This window comes from Mesoplodon densirostris, chromosome 13 (genome assembly GCF_025265405.1).
Source record: "Mesoplodon densirostris isolate mMesDen1 chromosome 13, mMesDen1 primary haplotype, whole genome shotgun sequence".
NCBI classification, from domain to species: domain Eukaryota; kingdom Metazoa; phylum Chordata; class Mammalia; order Artiodactyla; family Ziphiidae; genus Mesoplodon; species Mesoplodon densirostris.
The window spans coordinates 55,799,618-55,816,745 of record NC_082673.1 but is presented as its reverse complement, the minus strand read 5'-3'; the positions used below and the strand labels follow the sequence as shown (position 1 = coordinate 55,816,745).

The following is a 17,128-nucleotide window of genomic DNA, read 5'->3' as shown; positions in this document are numbered from 1 at the left end:
AAACAAAAAGAACCCACCCAGATCAAGGGCTTTGTGTAAAGAGAAAGTATATTCACAAATGAAATAGAAAACAAAACCAAATTTTGTTACTTTTTCTATTATGGACATTACTTAAAGTGGTAAATGGTTATCAATTTCATGAATTTTCATTTTCTTATCCCTTTAGGGAGGACACTAAAATTCTCTTTTCAAGCTTCTGTTCTAAGTTTTTGTCCTACACTACTCCCCCCATACACACATACACACATATCCCTCTCTAACTCAACACAGTTCACTACTTAGTTTTCTCTTCTTCCAGTCTTACAGCTCCTGTCGGGCTGAAGCCCTGTCTTACTTAACCCCAGGACTGGGCCCAGGGCCTATTTACTAGCTGGAACTCAGAAGATGTTAGTCACATAAATGAGTGAGGTATCATTTAGGCTGGCCCTTGGAGACCGTACGGTTGGTGCTGGGGCAGGGGTGGAGCCTGGCATTCTAGGCAGGGGGCATCTGCATGGTTAGGGTCCAATCAGGAGACAGAAACCACCCAGTGGTTTGAACAGAGAAAGCTTAAAAAAGAATTATTCACAGGGGATTGGAGGTATGGAGAAGTAACTAAGGGGGAAAAAAGAGAACTCTAACGGATATTAGTGCTGAGCGAGGGTACTCAAGAAAGGAACAAACGTGGAAAGGGGTCGCCTCCCTAAGGCTGGGAATCAGACACTGTTGGCTCAACCCACTGGATGGTAGAAACGTTTCAGGCCAAGCTAGTGAACCACCTGCTGAGACACGGCTGCAGAGGTGCTGTTCACGGGGAGAGGGAGGTGCCACCTGCCCTGGAAACTGCCTGAGATGGGGGTGTGCTGGGAAGGCCGTCAGGAAGAGGGGCTGCCGGTGCCGCTGCCCCGGGGGCCGCGGCCAGCAAGATCCGGACGCTGTACTGCACACACAGACCGGGGGAGAAAACACCGTCCTCCTCCAGAGCACTCTGCCCACAAGGCCAGACGGCGGGGCGGCTGGCAAAGGGGAGACTGGCACAGGGCCAGCTCCGGGTAGGCCGACCTGGGAACGCGGGACCTGCACAGGAGGAAGCGGGTAACTGGCTCAGCAAGACACGAGGACGCCAACGGGCCTGAGAATCGCTCCCCAAAGTGGCAGTGAGCTGCCCCTGTGTCCCGAGTCCTTCGGATCAGGCGTTACCCAAGCAGAGTCAGGGCCGACGTGCGGCTGCGGGTGCTGCTAGAAGGGAAGGAGCACCCAGGGCACGTTCAGCGCAGGACGCCAGTCCAAGGCCAGGAAGCGTTCCTGCGTGCTCCCCACAGAAGGAAACCATATGCTCCGCACCCAACAAGCCAGCACCTACCGAGGACGCAGAGGGCGCTGGGTCCTGCCCACACAAACCGGAACACACCTCGCTGTCTGCTGAGGAACTCACACCCTGGAGAGGGCAGAGATGGGTGCAATGGGTAAGACTGAGCGTGATCAACTTGTGGGTGTAGACGAGGTGTGAAAGCACAGACAGGGACAACTGATTTAGGCCGGAGGGCGGGGACGGTCCCCAAGAGGACAAGTTGGATCAGGCAGAGAGGAAAGAGGACAGCACTGCAGGTGGGGAGGCAGGAGCACAGGCAAAAGGAGGGAAGCTGGAGGGAGAGCTCCTTCTGGGAACCGAGGGGTTGTGAGGTGAATGCTTCGGGGAGAACGTGGTGCAGGAGAGGCGGGAAAGACAGGCAAAGACCAGGACATGGAGAGGGCCTTGAGTCCACCTTAAGGAGCTTTTCCAGTCTTTGGCAGCAGTATCTCCACTAGGAAGCCTACAAGTCCCAGCTCCAGCTGAGGAACAAAGTGTATTCTCTACACCAAAGCCATAGCCCTGGCCTCTGCGTCTGCACATCTGACTCAAGGACTGAGCCTCCAGTACCCATGTGTGTGCACGTTACATGCGGTAACTTATAACCAGCAGAAAGAGCTGTGATCAGCAAGAGAAACATTCGATTTTGCATGACTGAGTGTCAGCATTATGCTCCCCAACCTCATTAAACAATTAACTGATTCCTATCTATCATTATCCTTGAAGAAGTGACCCTAAAGCACAGTGGAGCTACTTAAAAGGGAGTGAAATCAGCCATCACATCCAATTTATGTTTTTCCCTGAGCAAAATGCAACACTCAAACTCTCCAAAATGTTCACAGATGATTAAACACAAAATTTTCTTTAAAAAGAAGAAAAAGTCCTGCACATTTGCCTTTTGCTTGTTAAAAACTTATTTTCATAGTAGGCCTGGCCATTTATTTTCAAACTTGTTTTAAAGTTTCATTTTGAATCATTAACATCCTAATGGCTTTTTTTTTTTTGCTGTACGCGGGCCTCTCACTGTTGTGGCCTCTCCCAACGCGGAGCACAGGCTCTGGATGCGCAGGCTCAGCGGCCATGGCTCACAGGCCCAGCCGCTCCGCGGCACGTGGGATCCTCTCGGACCAGGGCACGAACCCGTGTCCCCTGCATCGGCAGGTGGACTCTCAACCACTGCGCCACCAGGGAAGCCCCCTAAAGATTTTTTCTCTCAAATATTCTATTGCCTTGGACCCTTTAACCAAAGTCAAGATGCCTGGTGAAGACATTCTCCTTTCACTAAGATTCTGACACCCTCAGGCTTGTCTTCACCTCCCCATTACCACATACTAAATGCTGACCATAAAAATACTCTTCACAGAGCACTTCATCTCCTTGAACCACTTTTTTAAATAATTAATTAATTAATTAATTAATTTTTGGCTGTGTTGGGTCTTCGTTGCTGCACACGGACTTTCTCTAGTTGTGGCAAGCGGGGGCTACTCTTCGCTGTGGTACGCGGGCTTCTCATTGTGGTGGTTTCTTTTGTTGCAGAGCACAGGCTCTAGGTGCGTAGGTTTCAGCAGTTGTAGCATACGGGCTCAGCAGTTATGGCTCACGGGCTCTAGAGTGCAGGCTCAGTAGTTGTGGCACACGGGCTTAGTTGCTCCACAGCATGTGGGATCTTCCCGGACCAGGGCTCAAACCCATGTCCCCTGCACTGGCAGGTGGATTCTTAACCACTGCACCACCAGGGAAGTCCTCTGAACTACTTTCAATGAAAAGTTCTCCAAACAGAACTGGTTTTAAATTCTGAAGTGACAGTGTCATCTTTTTTTATTATCTAAATGATGTTAATTTTTAATGATGATTTCAAGGAAGGGTTGGTGAAGTCAGGATTGCCATACTGCTTCTATTACAGTCTGTTAATACTGACTAAAAACACTTGCTATTGTTCTTTTCTTCTAACATCAATGAAGTACTTGGAAATCGGGGAAAATAACTATAGGGTCAATTAAGATAGAAGATGCCAATTAAGATGCCATACGACAAAACTGATTAAAACACAATGATTTTGACATTTTTAGAAGCTGGCATTTAGTTAAGCCCAGTTTTTTATTTTAAAAACTTTAATCATTCACAATGAATGACCAGGACTTCCCTGGTGGCGCAGTGGTTAAGAAATCACCTGCCAATACAGAGGACACGGGTTTGACCCCTGGTCCTGGAAGATCCCACATGCCACGGAGCAACTAAGCCTGTGTGCCACAGCTACTGAGTCTGCGCTCTAGAGCCCATGAGCCACAACTACTGAGCCCAAGCACCTAGAGCCCGTGCTCTACAACAGAAGAAGCCACCTCAATGAGAAGCCCATGCACCGCAATGAAGAGTAGCCCCTACTCGCCACAACTAGAGAAAGCCCATGCACAGCAACGAAGACCCAACACAGCCAAAAAAATAAAATAAAACAATGAATGACCAAAAAATAATCTCTGAGGACTAAAATTATAGGTCACGTTCTACTGTGCTGTCTGGTAAACAGCAGCTACTCAATGAGTAGATAAACACAAATGCATTATATATCTCAGCCACACACCACTTTACTTCAAGCAATATTCAATACAACCAAAACTCTAATCAAAGTACAGACCCTTGGAGTTTGTCTTAATAGGATCTCAACCACAGAGTGACGGATGGTGGAACTCTCTTCCACACAGATGGAAAATCCCTCTTGTCAATGACCCCAGAAGGGCATCTGTTCATTAGGAAGATTAGCATCCATCTATATATAGTATCTCTTAGGAGCTCTTTTGCTAGGTGACATGTACTGGTGGGAGAGCAGCTCAGCATTCATTTCAATTCAATCCAACAAATATTCGAGGGAAACTTCATTCCCAGCTACATCAACATACAGAACAGTTGGAGGGAGAAATAAATTAACATCAAAGGTTGCAAAATGTAATACCCTGGAATAGAAGGGATTCCAACTGGCCATAAATCAGCAAGTCATTAAAATTTGGAAAACTAATTCCATCAAATAGTAGGAAATAATAAAACGCTCAAGAGGAAAGAACTACTTATTGGGAAAAATAAGAAATGTTTGGATACTATGGTTAGAGTTTTACTGTAATATCAGAGTTAAGGCACTAAAGGCTCATTTGGAATTGTACAGTTTGCTAGGACTACATTACATATAAGTTACAAAAATGTCTTTAGACATTCACAAAATTATGTGCCAAATTTTATGTGTGTGCATTTATTTTCCAGGGGAGAATGTTCAGAGCTCTCATTAGATTCTCAAAGAGCCATCCAGAGATTCTGGGGTCCAGGACTGGTGGCGGGAGGGCAGTACAAGGCACAAGGTAGATTGCACCAGAAGTCTGTCCGCTGGCCCCGCATCCTAATAAGGGTGAGGTAAGTTAAAATGAAATCAAAGCCCAGGATGACAGCTGTGCGGCACCTCATCCACCTTGCAGCAGGAGGAGAAGCCCCAGCAAAGAACGAAGACTGACCAGTTATCTCACAGAGTCAAACATCTGGAAAACATTAATAGGTAATTGAAAGATCTGGGAGATCGGGGTGAGGTAAAAGGTTAAAAACTTGGCAGCTGAAAAAACAAGGCAAATGTTTGCTCGAGGAAAACAAAAATTGTACAAGAAAGGGAATGTACATGACAGAGCTGTGCATGAAACAATAGTCACATCATCAAGGTAAACATTAACTGGTGATGTAACCAAAGAATTTGATGTGACTGTATTAGGTGGATGAAGGCAGTAGAGAATATGGGGAGGAGAGTAGAAGTTACATTCTAGGGCTTCCCTGGTGGTGCAGTGGTTAAGAATCTGCCTGCCAACGCAGCGGACACAGATTCGAGCCCTGGCCAGGGAAGATCCCACATGCCGCGGAGCAACTAAGCTCGTGCTCCACAACTACTGAGCCTGCGCTCTAGAGCCTGCGAGCCACAACGACTGAGCCCACATGCCACAACTACTGAAGCTCACGTGCCACAACTACTGAAGCCCGCACGCCTAGAGCCTGTACTCCGCAACGAGAAGCCACGACAGTGAGAAGCCTGCGCACTGCAACGAAGAGTAGCCCCTGCTCACCGCAACTAGAGAAAGCCCACACACAGCAGCGAAGACCCAACACAGCCAAAAATAAATAAATAAGTTCATTTAAAAAAAAACAACAACACTATAAATGGAGACGTCTTTTTCCTTTTGTTTTTCTTGGCTCCTTTGTGGGGCAGTGGGTAGGAAGCAAGGGGCACAGTATTCATGAGAGCACAATAGCTCACGAGACCCAGGACTGTTGATAACACATCAGTAACAGTCCCTCAAAGCTGCTTCACAATTAAGATGAACTTGGCAGGATGAAGTTATCACTCCACTCCCTTCTCTGGCCTCAAGAAAATATTAGAACGCAAGACTGCACAGCTGAGACTGATGTTGTTACAGGGATAATCCTAAAGCTGTCCTTATTTATTCAAAGGATTAAAAAAAAGCAAACCACTGGTAAACTTAGATTTTAAATACTACCCTGCAAGTCACAAATGACTGTCACAGAGCAAAGTGGAGTGACATCACAGTTGAGAAATGCTACAGTTATAAACAGCAGAGCCCCTGAAGACTTTTAAATCCAGGGATGACAAAACCAGATTTATGTTTTAGATCCATCTGACAGCAACGGAGAGAAAAAACTGAAGAGAAAGTAGAGTTCAAGGCTAGAGGCTAAAAGCCTAACTCTAACAAGTTTAAAGATGACGCCTCAGTTACAGGCTTGGGTGATTAAGTGGACATTGCTACCATTCACTAGAATCTAAGAAAAGAAGCAGATACGGAAGAAACGGAGTGAGCTCTGCAGTGTGATCTCTCTCTGGAGATGACCACAGGATGACTGGGGACATGGGCACGGAGCTGATCTGGGTCACAAAATCTAAGCTACTTCCTTCAACTCAGTAAAAAAAAGAGAGAGAGCAAGACAAATGATTTGTTCAATAGTGTTCATTCATTTCATCAACAAATGCTGGTCGTACTATGTACCAGGCACTGAGGATAGCACATCACTGACACCTGTAAGGTCTGAGCCAGCAAACAGCTTATGTGCTAGTGGAGGAGTCTGATAAACAGAGTTTATGTTCCATGGCGAAGTGCAGAGCTTCTCAACCGGTGTCCATTCACAACAGTGTGCCATACAAATGCTGCATTTTCTGTTTGCCACCGTGTTGAGAAGACTGGGGTACCCTGAGGTAGTAGCCAAGAGCATGGACTGTGGAGTCAACCGCGTGGGCCGACAAACTTCCCAACTCGGAGGCCTTGGGCCAGTCACTTCTTTAAGCCTCAGCTTCCTCATCTGTAAATGGGGACGATACCAGTCTGTCTCACAAGGTTAATGAAATGAATAAACCCAAGTAATTCGCTTATTATTAGCACAGTACATGGCATGCATTAAGGCTCAACAAATCTGAAGTTTAGTCCATACATTTGTGAAAGGGTGAGATGGCTTGCTGTATTGATCACGATACAAAATAAGACAAATGAATGTTAAAATGACCCAGAAATAAGGCAAAATAGAAAATTTGGGGGTTATCAAGTTTTTATTTCTATATATGGATGGATGGATACATATATACATATTTTGACAAATAAGTATAGAGAGAGAGAGGGAAAGAGGTAAGTAAGGAGGAGGGGTGTGTGTGTGTTACTTTTTTCTGGCAGTAAACTAAAACAGGACTTTATAGAATGGATCTTTGTATAAAAGATAGTTTCTTATCTTTGCATAAGAGCTTTAGCTGCGGTTTTTCAACACGCTAGCAACTATTTTGCAAGTGAATTATTCTTATTGATTTCCACTATAGTTTGTTAAATATAAGCTGGATTTAGAACTACTGGCGAAATAATAAATATGGGAGAATGGAAACTTTCTCAGGTAAAAAATATCCTTATAAGAAGGACCAAAAGATTAGGTGCTGCTCTTTGCCATCCCACTTGCAGGAGGGGAAAGCTCTATGCAGGCCCTAAATCCCTTGGGATGGTTCAAATAGTTGTCCTACAAACACCTAGAAAACTCAGCCTAAATTGCCACGAAGGCAGGGGTCGGTGAACGATATGGGCCAAATCTGGCCCGCTGCCTGTATTTTTGTATGGCCTGAGGGCTCAGAATGTTTTTTACATTTTTTAAAAGAAAAACGTTGCGGGCTTCCCTGGTGGCGCAGTGGTTGAGAGTCCGCCTGCCGATGCAGGGGACGTGGGTTTGTGCCCCAGCCCGGGAGGATCCCACGTGCCGCGGAGCGGCTGGGCCTGTGAGCCGTGGCCGCTGAGCCTGCACGTCCGGAGCCTGTGCTCCGCAACGGGAGAGGCCACAACAGTGAGAGGCCTGCATACTGCAAAAACAAACAAACAAACCTCAAACTTCAGGGCAACACAGCCACACACTTGCTTGTGTATGTATTTTCTACAACTGCTTTCACACTACAACAGCAGGGGTGAATAGCTATGACAGAGACCATATGGCCCGCAAAGCCTAAAATATTTACTATCTGGCTTTTACAGAAAGAAGTTTGCCTCCACCTGCACGAAGGAAAAGCATTACCCTGAATTCTGACCTTGGAAGATGTGATAATATCAGATGTGAAAGTACAAAGCCCCAAAACAATCGTGTCATTTAGAGGCACTTGAATCTTCCAATGGTCCATTTAAATTAATCCCAAGTAGCCAAAATATTTTTTTCCTTTACCATTTGTTACACCCCTAATAGTCTACAATGTACCTTGTTTAAAAGAGGAAGCATTTACATTGACACCATATTTGCCTACTTAGATGTGAGCTTCCTTTACTCAGGCCAAACAGGAAAGGGGAAATAGGTAAACCATGAATCTCCAAGATTAACTGAAATAGCCATCTGGGCATTTGGGATAGGATCATCGCAAACAGGAAGTTTGGGCTTATCTTTAAGGCATTTAGAATAACTGTTTCCAAACTTTTAAAATAACTCCACCTATAATATATACCAGTAAACACACACATATACATAACCATTTATTTCTGATTCTAATGTACACCTTTTTGCACATTTTAACGCCTGAATTTAGGCTTTGCCTTGTAACTGACAGCACCTAACAATAAGAAGCACCTAAGATAACGGTGCAATTAACAACCAATGGCATCTTGTACTCAACTCAACACACCAGGAGTCGGGAAGAACATAAACAAATTTGGAAGATCCTAGTGAAACCTTCCCCCACCTACAGAAGGAATAATTTCCAAAGACAAACAAGGCGGAAAGTAATTGTATCCTCAATTCACTGAAGAACCAGTATAAACTGTCCTCGCCTGATTTTATAGGAGCAAGTCATTACTTCCCTTAATTCTCAGCAGAGAAGCTACTCAAATTCTCTCACAGATTATACTTACAATATAGAATTCATACTTCAAATCTTTCGGATTGGGTCAAAAATCCTCACTGGTGAGATATTTGGGCAGGAAACACCAAAATAATACCGTAGCCCAAATTGAAAGCTAAGATGCACTAAAATATCTAATGTTCAAATAAATATATCTAAAGTAACTATATTTAAAAATATATATAGCTTTATCAAAATCAGTATCTTAAGAACTACATTTTTATCTAAAATAAAAATATATAACTATTGAGGAAGGAGAGGGAATGCCCTATCACAGGCATCTCAGCTGCTTCCTCTCCCCTAAGCCTGACTGTGCTGCGCCACCTACTGTGCACATCTCTTTTGGGAAGGGGTTCTACCCTGTGTGTTGCACGGGCTGCCAACCAGGCTGTGCTCAGCTGACTGTGCTCAGTGGCTGCCAGGGTACTCTGGCTGGAAGGACTGCTCAGAACCTCAGATCTCAGACTCCCATTTTACCTGTTCTCCTTCCCCACACACTTCCCTCCCTCGAATTAATGGAAAGGGAGAAATATCTTCTGCTTTGTTTTCTAGTATTCAAGAAATCAATCGCGTAATTTCCTATTACAATCTAATCTGTTGTCCACAAGCTTTGCTTTTTCATAGCTGTAACTGTAGCACAAACTTCTATATTCTTTTAAAACATCATAAGCCTTTCTTCTGCTGTTACACTACTCATAATTTTTATGGCAGTAAGGACATTTTATCAAGTGGGCATACCCCTATTTAATCAAACTGGTTCCCAACTACTAGACAATGAAATTGGATACTTTTGCTGTTAAAAAACAATGCCGCATGAATATCTTACACACTTTTTTTTTACTACTTCCTTAAGATATATTCCCAGAAACTTCCTTAGAATGTTGAAAAATAAAATACAATGTGTCCTTTGTCCCTAGAGTAAGATCAACATGGATTCTATTTTGGACATGTGGGATAAAATAAGTCAAGTTCTGAGTGTGTTTTAAAGTAAAACACAATGAAAATAGAGGGTGATTTTATAATTGATTCCCTGCAAAACTACTCTAAATTTTTCTTACTTGCTATTATAGGAAGATTACAATTGAGTGATTGATTAATATCCTTTATTCATGTTCACAGTGAAAACTGGGTTTATTGAACTGTTCTTCCAGAACTTGTAGGTGTCAATTATCTATGTGTTGATTTGACTGCTCCAGTTGTTCTCTGGATGAAATAACTGGAAACTTAGATGGGTCAGAGATAATTTCCATCAGATTAGTCTATTTTTTTCAAAAGCTGTATTTTACTGAAGGAGGGAAAGAAACACGAGCTGAGTTAACATCGCACACTGTCAGCTTGCAGCATGGAATACGTTAAAGCAGGGGAAACACTTTCCAGAGGAAATCTCAGCGGGCATCCAGTCCAATCTTATCCACGATGCTTTTCTATCAGAACCAACGGACAAGTCTGTCTGAAGCCACGTGCACATATGAAGCTATTAGGAAAATGCGCGGGGCTGAGTTACAGAAGGGAGGGCTATCTAACACAACAAGGGAACTACAAGGACCTACTGTAGTGCTCAATATTATGTAACAACCTAAATAGGAAAAGAACTTGAAAAAAAATAGATATATGTATATGTATGTATGTATGAATGAATGAATGAATAAATAAGGCAGCTGCCTTGGTGTCACCAAGTTTACTTCTAACTTTTCTTCCACCTCTTTCTTTAATCCACCCTCCCATTCCTTCCCCTGTGCTAGAGAGCAAAAATAAGCAAACAAAACGAAAAGTCTCACTGTTTTGAAAGTTTGTGGCTTGACTTGAGAAGAATCATCAAAATGAATTACTTTCCTGCTTCACCCCTGCTTGTCCTGGTCAATGTACAAGTCCTGTAAGTGGAGAGGCTTCTTCCCCCCGCCCCCTCCCCACTGCCTCCTGGACCCCCTGGTTCATACAGGCAGGTGACAGTGGTGAAAGGTCTGTTTTGTGAGGTATGTTTAATGTACATGAATCTGAAATGCCCAGGACTGAAGGAGATCTTCAGAGCCAGCCTCGTTCCTGCCTTTAAATGAAGCCTTTCTCACAGTTTCCGAAAATCAGTTATGACTTTTCTGAAGAATCTGCAAGATGATGACTATACATTCATCTTGGTAACAGTCTAGTTTCTCAGGTATGAAGGAACTTCTGAAGTCTAAAAAATCTCTCCAGCTATCAGTTTAGTTCATTCCCTCCCCTTCTGTCTCTAGGGGTGGGATGTAGGAAAAGAATAAACATAACTCATGTCACCTAGTCAAGAACTTGTTTCTAATCACATGTAACCTATGCCTAGGAGTAATGAACAAACTCGTTTTTAAAAGCAACAGGAGGGAAAAAAAACAATGGAATTTTTTATGCACAATTTTTGAAAGTCATTGAGAGGACTACTAAATAAATCCACCCCACCTCCAACCCTTCTAAGTCAACTGAGAGTGTTTTGTGGCTTTCTGACAGCCCAAGGTCAGCCTTAATTAATATCAGCCTCTCAGGGATATCTACAGGGAAATGACTGCTGGGGAGATAATCTGGCCTTCACCAGGTCACTGACTTTTTTCTTAACTGTGTTTTTCAAGCAGTCAGGCTCAAAAGGCAGCCCCACACAACAAAACACTTTTTTTTTTGCCATGCCACATGTCTTGTGGGATCTTAGTTCCCTAACCAGGGGCTGAACCTGGTCTCAGGCAGTTAAAGTCCTACCCACTGGACCTCCAGGGACTTCCTGGCAAAACACTTTTTTGAAGTCAGAACAATAAACCTGTATATAGTGTTCACCAAGATTAGCACCTGCAATATGATATGGCATAACGGACTCCATGAAGTTTAAAATTTTCCTATTTATCCCTAAATAGCCATTTTCCTACATTGCCCAAGACTATGATCCTTTTATCTGAAATCAGAATTTCGGATACTATTTTGGATAAACATTCATCTCACTGCTTTTAAAGTGCCCCAACTGATTCCCTCCTCATGGATTTAACACAACACTGGGTACTGCCATGACTCAAGTCTGCACTGGTATTAGCAGATTAAGAGGTTTTTTTGTTTTGTTTTGTTTTGTTTGCAGTACGCGGGCCTCTCACTGTTGTGGCCTCTCCCGTTGCGGAGCACAGGCTCCGGACGACGCGCAGGCTCAGTGGCCATGGTTCACGGGCCCAGCTGCTCCACTGACATGTGGGATCTTCCTGGACCGGGGCACGAACCCGTGTCCCCTGCATCAGCAGGCGGACTCTCAACCACAGCGCCACCAGGGAAGCCCAAAAGGGTTTTTTTTAATCTCGATTTGCATAAATTTTAAGGTGAAAGAAATCTGTTTCTACTATTTAGTATTTGAATACATTTTTCCTCTTAAGGCCAGATTTTGATGAAGGTAGGGGAGAGAATGTGGTATTATGTATTATATATCCAGAATGTGATTTCTATTGAATACAATGTTCTAAAGGGAAGGCTGCATCTCTCTAGGGTACCTAACCGTGTATGGCAGTGACTCAAAGGGACACCTTGGGATATTTTAAATTTCCAAGGAAAACACTACAAAGCCTGCTAGGTACTACACTAACTACTACTCTTAAGTTGTCTGGACCTGACTACTTAATGAAATGAACAGCTAGGTATGTCTTCTGGCCTAAGGGCATCATGAAAAAAATACCAAGACCCTAAGAGGCATTATGAACTAACAGAGTTTGTGACCTCTCTGTCTTAAGGCATTTCTTTCAAAGGTTTTTGCTTTGCTTTAGTTAGGAAACTGGAGCAATTAATCCATAGAGTGATCTCCAATATATAATAACGCTATCTATTCTCCCTGAGTAGTATTTGGAAAAGTAGATACCTGGCCAATAATATGTGTACTGTTTTAGAGAAGAAAAAAGCAGCACATTTATTTTCTACCAACAAGAGCCCCAGTATCTTTCCATAGAGGTCACCCTGAGACTCTTCAGCCTGGGAGAAAAGCCACCTGGCTTAATACTTGATAGGAAGTGAAAGGCACGTGTCCGTGTGGATTCCCAATAAAGACATGGACAAAAGAGAAACATACATGATGACACACTATGAGGATCTTAATATAGCTACGGAGACCAGGGAAAATAACAGAACTAGATCATTCTAGGCCCCACTCAGGATCTCAGAGTGAGGCTCCAGTATTTTTTTTTTTAATTAGAACTCCTTTAGTTCTTGAACTCCTTTAGTACTAGTCAAAACAACCTTTAAATATGCAGAGCCCTCTTTAAAAGAAAAATCTATTCTCCAGCCCTAGAAATACAGATTATGGTCTCTACTGAAAGGAAGCAGGGGTCCTTGGAGAAACAGCTGATTCCAGGTGTGGAACATATTATGAACAAGATGAGCCCAGAACAGCAAGGAAGCGATCACACTACCAGAGACGTGTAAAAAGACTCAGACGCCAACTTGAAGAGGCTCCAACTGGGCAAAGACGGCATAATTAGGACACTCATAAGGATGTTAGCTACGTTGTAGCTGTTTAGAGGAAGATTTTGGTTTCCCCTTACAAAGTCTTAAAATAGGTATGGAACAGTAGGTAAATTTTATTTAGGCTTACTGATAAAATTAATCAAAATAGCTGTACTTTTCAACGGAACATCCCCAGCTCTTCTAATAACAGGTCTCTTTTCATTAGTTCATTTACTACATAAAAAACAAAACAAAAACAAAAACCCTCACTGGTCATCACTAGAGAATGATGGACCAACGTGTCATTTTGAAAACTGATAAAGAGAACAAAAGCATATATATTTATCATTGTCCCAAGTACCACTGGGTAACTAAATAATAGTACATGAGGGAAAGTTTCTCTTTATAGAAATATTCCAGCCAATAAATGAAAAATGATAGCATGTCATCATATTGCAATTCCTAATGAATTGATGATATCAATGGTTGTTGACATCCCAGAAAGACAGAATCAACCAGACATCACCTGCATCCTGATGGAAGAAAAATTATCAACTATAAAGCAATCTTATAAAAAAAGGAAAATGGGAATAGAAATATGGAAAGCATTTAGACCCAACTACTAATTTACTGGAAATACAGAGATCTATATTATAGGTATGCAATCAGTAAACTCTAGTTTGTGGACCAGTTGTTTCTTTAAAAAAACTACAAAGTCTTAAAATGCATACCGACCCACAGATCCTGTTTCAAATAAACTGCTAGGAAAATTAACATGAGTCGATTGAAAATCTAAATACTCACTGGATATTTTATATTAAGGAATTATTATTTTAGATATAATAAGTACTCTTTAGAAAAATATCCACAATACCATTATTTTTTAAATATTTATTTATTTATTTTTGGCCGCATTGGGTCTTCAGTGCTGTGCATGGGCTTTCTCTAGTTGTGTCGGGCGGGGACTACTCTTCATGTTGTATGCAGACTTCTCATTGCAGTGGCTTCTCTTGTGGAGCACAGGCTCACGCTCAGGCTTCAGTAGTGGTGGCGCGTGGGCTCAGCAGCTGTGGCTCACAGGCTCTAGGGCACAGGCTGAGTAGCTGTGGCACACGGGCTTAGTTGCTCCGTGGCATGTGGGATTTTCCTGGACCAGGGATCGAACCCGTGTCCCCTGCATTGGCAGGCAGATTCTTAACCACTGTGCCACCAGGGAAGCCTTATTTTTTAAAAAACAGTCTTTAAAAACGCTGCCAGGGGCTTCCCTGGTGGCACAGTGGTTGAGAGTCCGCCTGCCAATGCAGGGGACGCGGGTTCGTGCCCCGGTCCAGGAGGATCCCACATGTCGCGGAGCGGCTGGGTCCGTGAGCCATGGCCGCTGAGCCTGCGCATCCGGAGCCTGTGCTCCACAACGGTGAGAGGCCCGCGTACCGCAAAAAAACAAAAAAACAAAAAAAACCCCCAAAAAAACGCTGTCAGAAAGCTGAGACTTCAGGTGGTGATCTATCCCTATTTTGAAGCAGACTATCCGTGCAAGCTATGAGAAATGATAAAACTCCCTTCCCCAGGAATACCATTCTTTGTATTAACAAGGAAAAAAAGGTTCGCTGTGAACTTTTAGAAAGTAGAAACATATCATCAGTTTCCTTATCTTAAAAATGGCGAGTTGATACAGAATGACTGAGAAGATAATGACAGATAATAATGATCATCAAGCAATTCCCCAGGACCTTTTGTCAGCACACAAGGAAACAATCACAGCTGGCACTAGTCCATGGTCCCAAACCCTAGTTACTACAAACTACTGCCAAGCTGGAAGCCTTTCTGAAGAAAGGTCTATTATTAGAAGAGCTAGGATGTCCAGCTGGGAAGTACAGCTATTTTTGAGTGTATGTTAGCCTAAATACAGCTTACCTGCTCTCCATACCTAATTTTGAATCTTTCAAAGGGCGGAAAATAAAACTTCCTCTAGAAAGCTAGTTGGATGCATTTTAGGGACTCACTCATGATTCTTAAATTCTCTAAGCACCCCAATTTCTACAATTTCAGAATATCCTTTGATTTCAGGTGTATTTATACAACGTGTACCCAGCCCTTCCACCTTGCTTCTACTAAAAACACACACAACCCTTCAGAAAGCAATGAAAAAACAACCACCAGAAGTATATCCAAACAAACACGTGCGATATGGGCATTATCTTCTCTGAGATACTTTTCAAAGATGGTAGTTTTGTTAAGTCCCACACATTCATAACATTTAGGATGGGGCTCTAACATATCTTGCTTGTTTAGCAGTTTTACTTTTCCTCAAAACTAATAATGTCAAACCTTTTAGACTTTTCATTAGTTCAGCAGGACAATAATGTCTTTTTAAAGGAAAAACAGAAAGATACTGATAGATAACTAATACTCAGAAACTCAGAGAGAAGGAAAAAATTCTTTCCACCAGTAATTTTATCAAAATTATAGTAACTGTGAACAGTTACTTCTTTAAAGAGATGTACTGACCCAAGAGGGATTCTCTAAAGGGTTAGTAGGCAGGATGTGTCTACTATGATCAGTGCAAAGGATTCTGCAGGGCCCCTGAAGGGCCCCCCAGCACCTGGGCACGCTGGGTTTGTGCATCTGATCCCGGCAGAGCCTCCTCTTAAACCACTGCTCACGCACTTCTGATTCAAACCAATGATTCCTTGCTGAGGACTTAGGAAAACTATTCACGTATAACACGCTTTCTCTCAGAAATTCCACAGAGATCTCAGTGATATCAGCTTGCACCTGTGTATTTAGTATAAAGTCTGAAGTTGTTTTATCCCCATTTTATACACAGGGAAGTCAAGTCAGGGACAGACTAAATTACTTCAGTAAGGCCAAAGAGTAAGCAAGTCACCACAATTTAAAAAACAAAACCAGGGCTTCCCTGGTGGCATAGTGGTTGAGAATTTGCCTGCCAATGCAGGGAACACGGGTTCGAGCCCTGGTCTGGGAAGATCCCACATTCCATGGAGCAACTAAGCCCGTGTGCCACAACTACTGAGCCTGTGCTCTAGAGCCCGTGAGCCACAGCTACTGAGCCCATGTGCCGCAACTACGGAAGCCCACGTGCCTACAGCCCGTGCTCCACAACGAGAGAAGCCACTGCAATGAGAAGCCTGCACACCACAATGAAGAGTAGCCCCCGCTCTCCACAACTAGAGAAGGCCCGTGCACAGCAACGAACACCGAACACAGCCAAAAATAAATAAATAAAATAAATAAAATTTAAAAAAATAAATAAAAAATACAAAACCAAATACAAAACTCCATTCCAGCTTAGAACAGACACACCATTTATATTTATCCTGTCATCTGTCCTGTCCATTCTGTCCCCTCCAATCCTATCCACCTGGACCCATCCCACAGGCTCATGTCACCCATCCTTTCCATTAACCACTCCTCGAGCACTTACGTGTACTGAGCATCACACGTGGTGATGGAGACACAGGGAGATTAGTACCTAGAGGACTTGTACTTTTACCACGAGCCAGGCAAGATAATTACATAAAGGACAAATGATTTTGAGGACTCTTCCAGTGAAGGCATGTTTCTCAAAATCATATTTGATAGGTTTAAAAAATTTAAGTATGAACAACTAGTGGCAGAACACAGATCATCTAAATTCTTTTACTAAGGTTTTCATATGCGGGGCAAGTTTTAAAGATACAGTAATCTCTGCCATTCTTATCTCTCTACCTATAAAATCACATTTTTAAGTTTAATTTCACGTGTCAAGTGAGATAGTATAGTCAAACTATGCAGAATTGATACCTAGAATTACCTACCATGTTTTTTTTGTTTTTTTTTTTTTCTTTTTGCGGTATGCGGGCCTCTCACTGTTGTGGCCCCTCCCGTTGCGGAGCACAGGCTCCGGATGCGCAGGCCCAGCGGCCATGGCTCACGGGCCCAGCCGCTCCGCGGCATATGGGATCCTCCCAGACCGGGGCACGAACCCG

General features: G+C 43.2%; 1 protein-coding gene across 1 annotated transcript in view; it reads right to left on the bottom strand.

Moving 5' to 3' along the window:
• The window catches only part of LAPTM4B (lysosomal protein transmembrane 4 beta), a 72,665-nt gene that overhangs the window by 3,457 nt on the left and 52,080 nt on the right, over window positions 1–17,128 (bottom strand). The window lies entirely within an intron of this gene.